Source organism: Pyrgilauda ruficollis, unplaced genomic scaffold (genome assembly GCF_017590135.1).
Source record: "Pyrgilauda ruficollis isolate IOZ18807 unplaced genomic scaffold, ASM1759013v1 scaffold1, whole genome shotgun sequence".
Taxonomy (NCBI): domain Eukaryota; kingdom Metazoa; phylum Chordata; class Aves; order Passeriformes; family Passeridae; genus Pyrgilauda; species Pyrgilauda ruficollis.
Genome location: NW_024508100.1, coordinates 23,203,693 through 23,217,633, shown reverse-complemented (window position 1 = coordinate 23,217,633; position 13,941 = coordinate 23,203,693). Strand labels below are relative to the sequence as shown.

Sequence of the window (13,941 nt, the reverse complement as noted above, 5' to 3'; positions counted from 1 at the left end):
CTGAAACAACAGGACCAGATCCTCAACGACTTTAAATTGAAGTATCTCCCCTGAGTTTAGTGGAACTATTTTGATCCTATGACAAGAACATTAACAGCAATAAAATGTGACCTTTCATGCAAATTTACTTCAACATCCTTCCAAGAATATTCATATATATGAGATTTAAGGAAAGAATTGTCTTCACTGAGAGATGAAGAATGTTGAAGAATCTGGCTGCTTATTATCTACTCATACCCAATATTTAATGGCACCATCCTTAATATTTACCATATGCAAGCATGTATTCTGTTTTATCAGTGCTAGTCAATTCTATGGAAATAAAATGCACCACCTGCACCTATGAGACCATTTTAATTCATCTTGTAACCACAATACTTTTGTACAGTACTTGAAAACGGAAAGCAGTTAATGTATCTTCATACTTTTGCTTGAAATTTGTGCTTTTTAAAAGAAAAACTGTCTTCATAGGGGCTTGATTTAAAAACTAATAATTGCTTGAAAGAGATCCCCAAAATAGAAGATACAGTCTTCACAACAGGAAATGTAAAATATAGTTAAGCAATACACAACTTTCTGAGGTTTTTGCCAAGTTGTGACAGATATACTGATCAATTACTGAGAGGTAGAAGCAATGCCAAAATCTGGATAGCACATTCCAGAGGGACTAGAACTACTGATTCTTTGATGAGCTCTTGAAACTGTGCTTTATCTTCAGTTTATATCATTGTGTAACACTGTAAAACAAATAGCTTTACAATGTCTTGCTGAAATTTAGTGTTAGTTGTCTAGAAACATGAAACTGTAGATTGTGACAGGTTTTATTTCCATGGGACCTGCAGTAATTGTAATTTTACAGGTTTTGTCATCAATTTGCCAATGTAAGAAAAGGTGTGTGCATTAACCAGCATGTCCACTAACAGGTACACTTGAGACCTAGTTTGAGGAAAGTTTGAACATTTCATTGCTTCTGTCTTTGGTGTTTCTAAAATGTTTCTCTCTACTAAAACAGAGTAGCCTGAAAGGATTTCATATGAATATTAGTGAAGAAAAGGTTTTTTTAAATACTGACACAGAAATTTCTACCAATATTTGAAACTTGAGAACAAGTGACATTTGTTTGGAGAAATGGCTAAAAATCCATGTTAGGGAAAATGTAACCAACCCTGACAGACACAGTTCAAATAGCCTACTATGTTATAAACAAAATCCTTCTTTTGGTTATTCAAACCTGCAGGTTAATGATCAAAAATCCCAAAACAGGAAATGGAACAAACACTTCTAAAAATAGGTAATCTGCCTGAGTGTTATCATCTACTAATTTGGGAAGTCACTGCATTCTTTTAATCCATGTTAATCTTCATTTGGCATATTATTTTGGTGCTTGGGCTTGCTTTAGCAGCAACCTCAGATTTGAGAGTTTATCTTCTGTTGAAATGTTAGAATCTTTGAATAAAAACCAAAAGGGCCTTAATTTTCTTTTAACCTTTTAAGGGCTTAATAATAATTTTCATTAATACATCACTGAGAACAAGAAAGTCTATAAATACACACAAGACTAAGGGCTTCTTTTAAAAATTATTTTAATATTTCTGTCTAAATTAATAAGTCCTTGACAATTAGAATTGAATATTCCAAATTGCAGAAATGTAATTAGCAAATTCCAAACGAATCGTGTATTTAGAAGGGGTATTTATTTTATTTGGTATGGTTTTTACTTTAAGAAAACAACATAATTTCTCACAGTCATGCACACAGATATTATTCCTTCTCCTAGTGATTTGGATGAGGATTTTTTCAAGCAGTTCCAGTTGTATCCTCTTCATACAGTCTTGGCAGTGAAGAATTGTGCATCTATATATAGTTTTAATATATTCAAATTAAAGAACTTTCTTCAGACTTCCTCATGCAGCACATTTATACTGCAATTCAATGCACTGGGATCTGTCAAGGATATAGGAAACATGGTCATGTCCCTGAGCAGGGCTGGTACATGAGATCCATGTTTCTCCCATGCCTGCTCCCCAGCCATTCTGTTCTACCAGTCTGTGTGTGCCTGATGGATGCTTCTCTTTCCCTCCACTTGCTCCCTCTTGTGTTTTATAATGATTTCATCAAATCCAAAACATCTTCATAAAATGTCTTGACAAGAACAAAATCGTATACTTGATACCTATGAAATGTGAAATATGGAATATCTCATGAAATCAGCTAATTCCACTGTGAAACAAAAGCAAACATGGCAAGTTTGAAAATAGTTTTTTAAAAAGAGCTTTTCATCTCTGTACTTTCACCTCGAAGTACTTTCGGCAGTCCCAGGTGTATTTAAACAAAACAGGGTTGGGTTTTTTTCTTATTCTTCAGTTTTTAGGGGAAATATATCAGGTTTAAATATGCTCTTTAAGAAAAAAGAAAGATATTAGTGAAAGCTTTCATGTTTTTCTGTAAGGCATATGGCAACTTCTATTTCTTAAGACAAATAAAAGTAAGATCTCAGGTGTTCTGCTTTTTTTTTTTTTTTTTTTTTTTTATTTAGCCCATTACTTTCTCAGCAGGATTGCTTTTTAAGCATGAAAACAGATTAGGTCTGTCCACAAACCTCGATGATACTGTTTCACAGAAGTTACTTGAATTTTGCATTCAGCAATCTGTAACTATATTATGTTAATAATTTCCTATAAACCAACGGCGAGATTTGGATAAATTCTCATTGCTTTATGTATGGATTTGACTGAGCAAGAACTAAATTATGGAAGAGCCTATCACCATGTGTAGTTTGAGGTCTAGAAAAGACCATCAGATCTTCAGACAAATAAAGAGTATCTGAAAATATCCACATCTGCATTATATTAATGTCTGTCAAGAAATTGCTTGGCTACTTTGAATTCTTCTTAGTTTTTTAATTGTTTTGGTATTTCACTTTATATAGGATAATGGAAATAACATATTATTAGTTTTTCTTTCCACAATATGTCATGGAGTGTACTCAGCTTACACTAGTATGACAAAAGTGTTTTATGTTTGTAAATAAATAATATTATATATGTGTGAATTTTTTTCTACATTTCTCTTATTTATAAATAAAATGTAATAATAATAAGAATAGAATATTACAATTCTTCAACTAACATTACCTAAACAACAGTTAGAGTTCTTTGAATACCTGATTTATATAGCCTAGCTTTGAAACATATGGTTTTCTGAGTTACAGCTGTGCTAAGAAAAAAGACTACGTTTGTGTTTGACTTAAGCTTAGAAATTGCAAAGAGATAAATTCTATAATTTTCGTATAGTCAGTCTGACCACAATGGAAGTGCTATTAACTGGCCTTATTAGTGAATTTCCTTGTTTCTCATTAGTACTCCATTCCTCTACTAATTTTTTCCATTCTGTTTATTGTTCAAGATCAAACAGAATTATCAAGATTTCAGACTCAATGTTCTGATTTCACATGTTCTTTCTATTCTACCATTGTAAAGTTTTATTAAAGCAGCTTTTGAATAAGTGTTCAAACTCTGGTTATTCCCCTCCTTTCTTCAGATGTGATAGCAGGAAAAGATATTTAGGAGACAGTCTGCCCTCAGTTTTCTTAGACAGGAAATGCACAGACAATGTCTATGATGGTCTTTTCTCTTTTTCAGCTATTCATCAAGCACTAGAATAATTGAAATAAGTTTTCTTTTTGAAACTGTTTCACATAGCAGATCATGTTCTAATAATCTCATACCTTTTAAATATGTGCCCACTTATAAGTTTTTCAGTGTCTTATTCCTTATGACTGGCTTCTGCAATAAAAGAGAGAACACCTTATTTAATTGAAACCAAAAGTTTATAATGGAATATTAAGTGACATTTAGCTAAAGAAAAATAATTCTTAAAAAAATAATTAAAATTCTGTCTTGAAATATTTGTTTACTTTTTTGGAACAGTGTGTTTCAAATTTTCATAACTTTTTTTTTTTTTTTTTTTTTTTTTTTTTTTTTTTTTTTTTTTTTTTTGGGATTATAAAGCCAAACAGTTTTAGTAAATTTTAACTGCAAGGAAACTAAAGGCTTTTTGTTTTATTTTTATTCCCATAAACATAAATTTTAAAATTGTGCAATTTGTGCAATTGCATAATTGCAAATAAAATGTGCCCCTTCACAGCTTGTAACTTATTCACTAAATTCCAAACTGAAATCTTGCAGGGAAATAGTATAAATCACACTTCACAGTGGAGTAAAAGTCATGGATTCAGAACTGAGAGTAGCCAAATGTAGTTAAAAATAATCCTGAAAAGCTATTTACCTCTGGGGCTGTGCTTCTGGCTGTTCTGAGTTTACCAGCACATGTGCTGTTTCCTTTTATGGGCTTCAAAGACCTCCGCCTTTGAAGATGCAGAGGTTAGGCTGGGAAGTCATTCCACTTAAGGCTGTCTACCTCCACTATCCATGTACATGAAAGCTACTGGGAAAAATTTCAAACCCACTTCCATTTGGGCCTGCATAACTTTGCAACTAACTTTTAAAGCTAATACTGTAATTTTAAGGCTGAAAACTGCATATATAAAATTACATGTGTGACAATGAAGACCACATTCGGCAAATTTAGCAGATTTTAGCACAAAGTTCCACATGCTCAGGAACTAAAGCTTGACAAATTAGCTCCAGATATGGCCATATTAGTGGGAGCTGGAGACAGCCCTACAGGGCTGGCTTTTCTTTGACTTAAGAAGTGCCCTTGGAAAGATTTAATTGAGCTAATGAAGGCATTATATAAACAGTTAAAAGCAGTTGTTGGAGACTGGTAGAAACTCATGTATCAGCAGTTAGTAATTTAGAAGATCTTCTATCTCCTTTCAGAATAAATATCCTGTCCCAGTTGTGGCAGGCCTGCTGAATGCAGACTTTCTGCTCAGTAAATGTCCAGACACTATTTTGTGTACAAAAACCTCTGCAATGTGTTACCTCTGTAGCTCCCTCTCAAAGCCAGACAAAGGCAAATTTTCCAATTAATAACCTGATCAATAACCATAAAATCATTTACTCAAACCAATAATTAATAAAGAAAGTCTGCACCAGCTGAAGGGGTCATCAGAGAGTAAGTGATGTATGACTGACCCACCTAGTAAGATGAATAAACTTAGCAAGAGCACTACGTTCTGTCTTAAGTGTAAAAAAATTTAAAATTGTATATGTTGATTACTATTATGAGTCACACTGACTTAAATAAAATAAATACTAAGTTATTTCACCTAAATATGACACCAGTGGCCAAAGATGGGGGTTTGTATGTGTTTATTAGTAGAATATGTTATGTGAATAGCTAATATTTATTACTAATAAACATACTAATTAAAGCCATACTAGTAATTTCCATTAGCTTACCCTCAAACTTCCACGGAGCTGTCCGTCTGGTTTTAATCAAAACCAAATGGTAATCCAAGTTCTCAGGCTGGAACAGCTAAGAGGAAGTCGTTCAGAGAAGGCAGAAGAAAGCAGAAAAGATAAACAGACGATATTCACTAAATTTGTATAGAGCAAAGGATGTAGATGCTGTGGGTTACTCTGAAGACATGATTCAGGCACCCTGTCAAACTGGAACGAAGTAGTTACAAGTGGTTTATGTCAGCAAAATACTAATATGATCAAGATGGAGTCTGTCCTTTTGCTTTTGCAGAGCTGGATTTGTGTGACTCTGGAGGATTCTCAAAAGAGGTAAAGCAACATATTCCACTGCCTGCAACGTGACTGGGTTTAAACGTTTTGTTTTTAAGATCCAGCTTACTCTCTTGAGTAGGAATGCAATTTTAGCATTATTTTTTAAATGGAATCTGCCTAACTGTATATTTGTTTGACAGAATAGTACTAGACCTTTTTTCACTATGATGTGTTAAGTTTAGAACATGTTTCTCACTACCTGACGTCAAAGACCAGGTGTTTCAGAAATGTTCTCGTGTTGTTCTGGATAACTACCTCTGCATGAGCATTAGAGCAACATGAAGCATTTTTTTTTTTTAAAGAAAATCCAGGAGGGAGAGGTTTAAATACATTTTTACATTATGTAGCTGTAGTACAGATTTTTTCCTTTGGCAGAAATAGCCCAGCAGTGTATAAAGCTGACTGCCTTGAAACACTCGGTCTTGACATTTTCTTTTCCCTCCATTTCTGCGCTCTCTCCCTGGCGCAGGCAGGCAGGCTCGCTGTCTCTCTCCCTCTCTCTCTCTCTCAAAGGCAGGAAATACTTTTCAGGCAATCTGGGCCTGGTTGTTGAGGCCCCCTTTCACAAAACATCAGTCTGAATTTAGTAGACAGAAGTCACTGGGAAAAGCTTGACAGGCTCGTGCTTAGCTAAGGCTCCCTCCAGCTGCAGAGGGTGTTTTTGTTAGAATCACACATTGAGCAAAACTGCTTAGAATAGAGCAATGATCTCAGTAGCGAAATCTGAACTTTTATGCTAGCAGGAGCTAGCTGGGACTGGGCTCTTTTGTTTGTTTGTTTGCTTCTTCGTTTTGTTGTTTGAGCTTTTTTTCTTCTTCTAATGGCCAAAGATTTTAGGGAGGTCATGTCTGAATTCCTGATTCTCTTCATCTAGGTAAGGCTGTCTTGGAATCTCTCTGTACTTTCAACTATCAATTTTTTTTTTCTTTAAAAAAAAAAAAAAAAAGAAAAAGAAAAAGAAAAGGAAAAAAGTATAAAAGAAGGTAAGAAAAACCTCAGGAAAGAAACAAGCAGTATCCAGCACTGGAGTGTTCTGCGTTCAGGATCTCAGCACTAGAAATAGAGGTAAAAAATTTATAATCTTTAAAAATGTATGTTTAGTTGCAAACTGTGATAACTCTGTTTATCAAAATATGCCAGACCTATAAAAAAATTTCTGTGCATTTTTCTTCGTCTTTTAAAATATGCTTGAAATCCTGAACTTTATTTGCATTCATATATAAATAGAGCTGTATGGTATTGCTTGCATATTTTTTAATGTACATTAAATAGGAAAGTTAGGTGTGAGTGATTTGGGTTTTTTCACCTCATTTAACAACAATTTAGGGCTATGTTTTTTTCTCTCTCCCCACCTTCCTTTCTCTCCACTCCAGCAGTAATGATAATGAGGAGTGTTTTAGGTAGATATATCAGTTATACCTTGCTGGGCTAGGTCTCCAGCTTTTTCTCAGTCCTAGATGAAATTTGTAATAGAAGTGACAATACAGTCTTAAAGGTATATTCTAAATCTGAAATTCCAAGGTTTATTTGTTGGCTTTAGCTAAATTAGGTTTTTTTAGTAATGCATTATTAGATACAGAGATTGCTGCGTGCTGTGCCAGCATTTAGAAGAGGTAAAGTAAGATTCAGTAAATGTCAGCTGACTATAATTTTTGGGAGGATGCATGTATTTACTCTTTTTTTCTTCTTAACCTAGTAAACATGTAACTAATAAAAATAACAAGAATCTGCTGTTAAGGAGTTTAGGGAGTAAATCAGGATAGTATCTTTCACTGATATTTGAATGCATTTATATTTTATGTAAAGTTGTGATTTAATTATTAATTTGTTCTGGATATGAGAAGCATTTTTTGGGTCAATCTATATAGTATTCTTAGTCCGCCTGAAAATTATAATATAAATAATCTGAAAATTTCTTTCTTTCTTTCTTTTCTTTCTTTCTTTCTTTCTTTCTTTCTTTCTTTCTTTCTTTCTCTCTCTCTCTCTCTCTCTCTCTTTCACGCTTCATTAAGTCTCTATGTAGTTATTGGCTAGACTTGTAACTAAAGAGAAGTCATCTGTTCATGTATTTCAAGAATCTTTTAACTTTGCTTTTACTATTCTTCAAAATCATTGTTGTGAAAGGACATGGAGGATATTCCAGAATGGGAAATATCTCCTCTGCAACAGACTGAGAATTGTACACTTATACTGCCATTTGGAGGAAGAAAATTGTTCAGGGTGGTCAGAATTGGCTCTGAGTTGTGGAGAGAATGCATCTGAACTGAACAGGGAAAAACCAATAGGCAGTAAATTGTTCCTGAGTATATTCTGGAATGAATTTTAATATCCCAATCACATATTTGCTTATGGACAAGTCTTCTCCAGTGAGATGTTCTGGTCTGGGAGAGCTGTGATATGTAAGTGGTGGGACTGGGAAGTTGAGGAATTTGACTGTGTCTTTTTGTCATCCTTGTGAAATTTCTGTTGGAACATTAATGTCTCAAAGGATTTGGCTTTAGTGGCTTTTACTGCACTGTGTTCCCATGCTTGCTGCCGCAAGTATAAGTGCACGTATTTAGTATTAGTGAGTACTCCAGTTAAAGAGAAGAAAAATTTCCCTATTAAGCAGCTATCTTCTGCAGCACCACTTCTGGGACTTGAAGCATATAATGACCTCATCTGACCTCAGTTGCAGATGAAAATACTTGACACCTTAGGTGGCTGAACTACAGGGTGGACAACAGAAGAGAACCCAGAAAGTATATTCTCATTAAACTCTGAAGTTTCTTGTAGACCATAAGAAAATATTACACTGATAAAAAAATGTGGTTTTGATTTAGAAGGTTTAAATGAAAGTCTTGGAGACAAATCACTATTCAACTTCTGCTTCTAATTAGTCTAATTTCTCTGTTATGCTTACCTTGTTTTGAATTTTTAAGATACATTTGTTCAAGAAAAAGGATCCACAGAAAAGTTACAGTCTAAAAAACTTCTGAAAATTATTTTATAGATATATAGCAATAATGAAAATGGAAAATGAGCATCTAGAGTTTTGACCTTGCTGTGTTCCTTCAGAAATGTTAAAGTTCTTTACGTGAAACAAGAAAATAGCCCAAGTAGTTGGATCAAATGACTGTCTTGAAGGAAGTAATGAATTTATGTCTGCAGCCTTGAGAAAAATTACCACAAATGGTTACATCCATGTAGTAGGAATTATTCAAATAGCTTTCCTTTACATAAATTTATGTGCCTGAAAACTACTTTTCTTCTGAACTTGTACCTGTTGACCTTCATGTCAAATTCCATACTCAGAACACTGGGAAAAAAAAAGTTTGTATATTTAGGCCTAATTCACACAGATCTTTGTAACACAAAGCAATCCTTCCTAAATGAAAATTAAAAGTAAAGACAACAGCTTGGCTATGCAGTTTTTAAATAGGCAAGGTTTAGGGTAATTCTTTTAAAGTGCTGGGCTTAAAATCAATTCAAAAATTGTTTCTTAGGTGATGGAGCAGTCCAAGGATTCCACTTTTGGCTTTTTCATTAAGTCTCAAAAGTTACTTAATTTTATCTTTCTTGATTGTCAGAAGTATTAAGCCACATTTTATATAATAGTTTTCTGTTGTTCTTAACTTGAATTTTGTTGCTGGAATGTATCTTCTTTGTTATAAACCTTCCCTGAGGACAGCATTAGCAGAAGGAGGAAGAGAATTTACAAATGTTTTCCTCTTTTCTCAAAAAGAAGCTATATTTTTTTGAGTATTCTCCTTTTTTATTTTATTCATCTGGTTCCATTTTTTTTTTTTTTTTTTTTTTTTTTTTTTTTTTTTTTTTTTTTTTTTTTTGTCTGGAGAAAAAAACAAAGTATGGGGAGGTTGTTGGTCTTCTGTTCTTTTTACAAAATAAAAAAGCAAAAATACAAAACCAGAGTAATACAAGGGCCAGAGTAATTGAAATAGCATATCCAGAAGTGTCAGATCTTGATTTCCTTCCTGTTTGGAGAGAGCCTCTGGAGGTCTCTGATCCAACATATTATTCAAAGTGGGCTCAACTAGAGCCAGTTGCTCAGGTCCTTGGCCACTAGGGCTTTAAATATGTCATCCAAAGATGATCACTGTGAATTCCCAGTAAGGACTTTAAGACTGGCTGGGTACACAGGTGTATTTTTAATATTTGTGAGTATCCATATGTATATATACATGTATACATACTCATACATGTATATATGCATAAATTATACCTCAAACCAAACTTATCGAGAATTTGTACATGCAAATCCTATGCATGTCATATGTGATCATTATTTCATTGTAATAACTACTGATACTGAACTTCAATATATTTTATATTATATTTTTAGCATTGATATTTGTTGACTCTTTCAGGTATTAGTTATTTAAGAGCAGTCTGTTGGTAGATAATTTCAAATCCACTATTACCATAGTTCCTTGTTTCCCTTTAATGAGAAAAATCACTTATGTTGAGATTAGCAATGCCCAGCGTTTTATCATTGGTGTATTTTACATCAGTCACATCCCAAGTTTGCTTAGGTTGTGTGTATCATTAAAACCAATTTCAGTCATACTGTGTACTCTTTACTTCTAGCCTTCACTTTCATCTAGGCTCTTCTTTTTTCTTACAGTGATTTAGGATACTTCCTGATGGTTACTCCATTGTACCCTGTGTCAAAATCTATTAGCTTTAGATGAAATGCCCTTGAACTTTAAGAAATTTATAATCAATTTTCTTACCTCTGAATTTCTATTCCCACCCTCTTGCTCACTCTTTATCAGTTGTAGAGTTTCTGGGTATATAGGTCTTACTGGTGAGAGTTTCACAATAGGATTAAAACACTACAAATAGTCTTTAATGGTAGAACAAATAAATGTTCCAAGTTGAACATAGTGGTACTTGTGGAAAGTTCACCTTGTGATAAAAAGTTTGGATAAGAGGGAGTCAGTGGTGAGTTTGAAATAAACGTCATTAGACTAAGAAGTGAGGAAAATCTGGAGTAGAATGGAGGATTGTTGCAACGTGTTGTTCTGCTAAAGGAGCTAAGAGAAGATGGAAAGGGCAAGAGGAACCAGTGACAAATACTCCAGGCCAAAGCAATGGGGGTCACATTATTAAAGCTGTTTAACTGCATCTTATTAAGGAGCTTTCATAACTGTAATATTGTATTACTAGCTTCCTTCTAAGACTATCACAAAATATGAACCTTTTTTGACCTGCTCATGAATTTTCTCATAAATGACACAAACATGTAAAGGGCGAGGAGAACTTACTTTGGATTCACTTTTTCAGTCTGAGCACTTAACAATCCAATTCTTAGCAGTCCTGAGAGGCTCAACACACTAGAAGTTGTACTGTTAAATTCATTACACTTTTTTTTGTCTGCAGCTAAATTGAGATATCCCTTTTCATTCTGCTTGAATTGTTTCTCTTCAGTTAATTCTGTTTAATCAGAGAAAGTTGATAGCTTTCAATAACGACTAAAATGAGAATCTTTTTCTGAAAAGACAGATTCTAAGAGTTGTATCCTCCACAGCAAAACCTGGGCTTTGAGGATTCCATATACAGAAACAATTTTACACTCTAATACCATCAAATGCCTATATGCAGATGTCACTGACAACTTCCAAACATTGAGTCATTGTCAGTTTAATTTGGTACACCATACTGGACATAAAGACTTTTTAAAAATCTTTTGCATGTTGTGAGAGAATTGGTAGCTAGTAAAGAAAATAGATCTGAATTAGTTTTAAAATCAAGGGAAAATCTCCATGTGAGCTCACAAGTCATCTGTTTTATTTTTCCTGTAGTTATGTACTCAGAAACAGCAATTTCCAGGGCTGAGCATATCTTCCCAGGCAGGCTACAGATGCTGAATAGAAGAATATCGTAATAAAATCAGGACACCAGCTGATGGGTTTGGAATTGAGGCACTCTGGAAAATATTGTGGAGAATGTCTATTGACTGTAGCAGATATATTCACATTATGTGTATGAGAGTAAGAAAGAAAGGGGAGATAGAGGTGAGATACACATACTATGTAACAGTCCTTTGATAGACAGGTTTCCTGAATTCCAAAATAGGAATAATATAATGAAAAATAATCAATTTCAGGGTTAGATTTGAAGACAGACTTTTTTCCTCCCAGTTTCACCAACCTGGAGGATAAATTAAATTTTTACTTTCCCTTCCTTGGAGGAAGTGGATTTAATTAGGCCCTCCAGTGCATTTACAAAGCACTCAGTGTACATTATATGTTATTTCTCTCTCTAGTTTCAAAGAAATAGTGGTACAGCTGCCATTTTGAATATTTTTTTCTTTTCACATCTTCAGCTACATTCCAGAAATACTTGCTCAGTTTGCTCTCAGTACTTTCTCACAGGTGCAAAAAAATGGGATTCTGAATGATTCTGCTAATGGTTCATTTCCACCAAAAAGCACAGTCACCTCAGAAGTCATTCTCCATAGACTCTCCGTGATAAAATATTTGTCTTTCTCAATGGGAGAAAATAATTTTCAACTCTTTATGTACAAAGTATAGGCAAAATAATGTCAAAAATATTTTTTAGTCGTGTCTACACCAGGAATGAAAACAGGCCCCCTGCTATTCAATAAGGAGGCTGGTTGCCAAAAGTCATTGTCTGTAGTGCCTCATACTAGAGAGGTTTCATAGCTCATGGCTATAATGAACACCAGCAACTTTTTTTTTAAATAGAAACACCATATTAGAACCTTAAATCTAAGAGGCAACAGGAATACAATCTGGTTAATTTATATTGTTTTCAAAAAGACCTCCTGTAGCTAAAAGATTTGTTTTTCACTTGAGTGGGCTAGAAAATGAAATGTCTTCTATTTGGGGGAAGGGGGGACATATTTGTGGAAAAACATTCCCTTAATTCAGGACCAAAAACAATAGCCACAGTTTTCTGGGTTTCCGTATCCCATGGGATGACCTTTTCTCATTTAATGTCTTTTCAAGATGCTTCCAGTTCAACCAGGGAGTGAAAGGAGGTGTAAGAAATCTATAAATTATGTTATCTTTTCTATTTTCTATTTCTATTTTATTAGAGAGCCAAAATGATTTGGGGGGAGGATTGGCAGAGCAATGAATTTTCCACATAAACCTCCTATGGAAAAAGAAGACTTAAAGCCTTTACACCTTAGATTACTTTTATTGTGAAGAAACAAGTAATTTATATTATGGAATCAGGACAGTGTCTATAATAATCTTCACAGTACTAAATTTTGAAGACCAGCAGACTCACAGATCCAAATTGCTAGATGGGTCTAATTTTCTTCTTAAAAAGTCTATGCTAATAGTCTAAACTATTTTTTGACTTAAAACCTTTTTACTTTTTAGTGGGCAGTTATAAATTTGATGGCTGTTTTCACTTTGGAATGATACTGTGGTAAAGGGGATGGATGTTCATAACTGCTAAAAAGACTTTAATGCTGATTATTACTAAACTGCCATTAACAAAATTACAGTGAAGTGGTACCACTGTGCTATAAGTACCTGAGAAAATAATATTTCACTGTTTTATTGACTATTCAAAATAAGACAGAAACTTAAAGTTGGATATTTTAAATGCTATGTTTAATTGGTTTTAATTTGATAATTAAACTGGGTGTAAACTATATAGAACTTTAGTAAGCCTGGCTAACTGTGGATCAGTTTGGATCCAGTCATTTCCCCTTTCTCATCCTTGAGGAAGAGCTTTGGCTAAACTGAGGCTCAGCACTGGAAATGAACCAAATACAAATACAACCAAGCCAAAACCCACTGTAATCACATGTTGGCTACAAGTAAAAGCTCTTCATTGTATGATGATGAGCACTGGTAATGCAGATGCTTTTTGAGGAAGAGAAAATTAAATAACTCCATGATGGTTTATGTTTTAAAGCTATACATTAAGGAATATTGACAAAGTTTGGGGTTGTGTCTTAGGAGCCAATAATATTTTCACAAAACAAGCAAGACTTTCAAAGTCTCTGAATGAATAACTTGCCAACTTAACTTTACATTTTGGGGTGTCTAATGTATTGAGGTCTTATAACGCTGCTGGACAGTATCAGTTTTTGTAACATGTTAAATATCCTCCAAAGGAAGGATGTTTACAAACTTAAGTGTGGTAGACATTTCTAATGACAGTAAACTGTAATAAGCATATATGGCATATGTCGGAATCTGTGAAGAAGAAACGAAAATAGTTTGCTAAAGGTATAATGAAATTGATACCTGAAGGA

At 34.0% G+C, this 13,941-nt stretch overlaps 1 protein-coding gene across 3 annotated transcripts in view; it reads left to right on the top strand.

The window, feature by feature from the left end:
* Positions 1-6,314: 6,314 nt before the first annotated feature.
* DLC1 (DLC1 Rho GTPase activating protein) overlaps positions 6,315-13,941 on the top strand; it is a 212,239-nt gene continuing 204,612 nt past the window's right edge. For 2 of the 3 annotated variants that reach the window (XM_041474160.1, XM_041474322.1), the window contains exon 1: positions 6,315-6,573. The gene's annotated coding sequence lies outside the window, so the exon portion shown is untranslated. Of the gene's footprint in view, positions 6,574-6,642; positions 6,765-13,941 lie in introns of those variants that run through there. The other variant, XM_041474233.1, reaches the window with a different exon arrangement.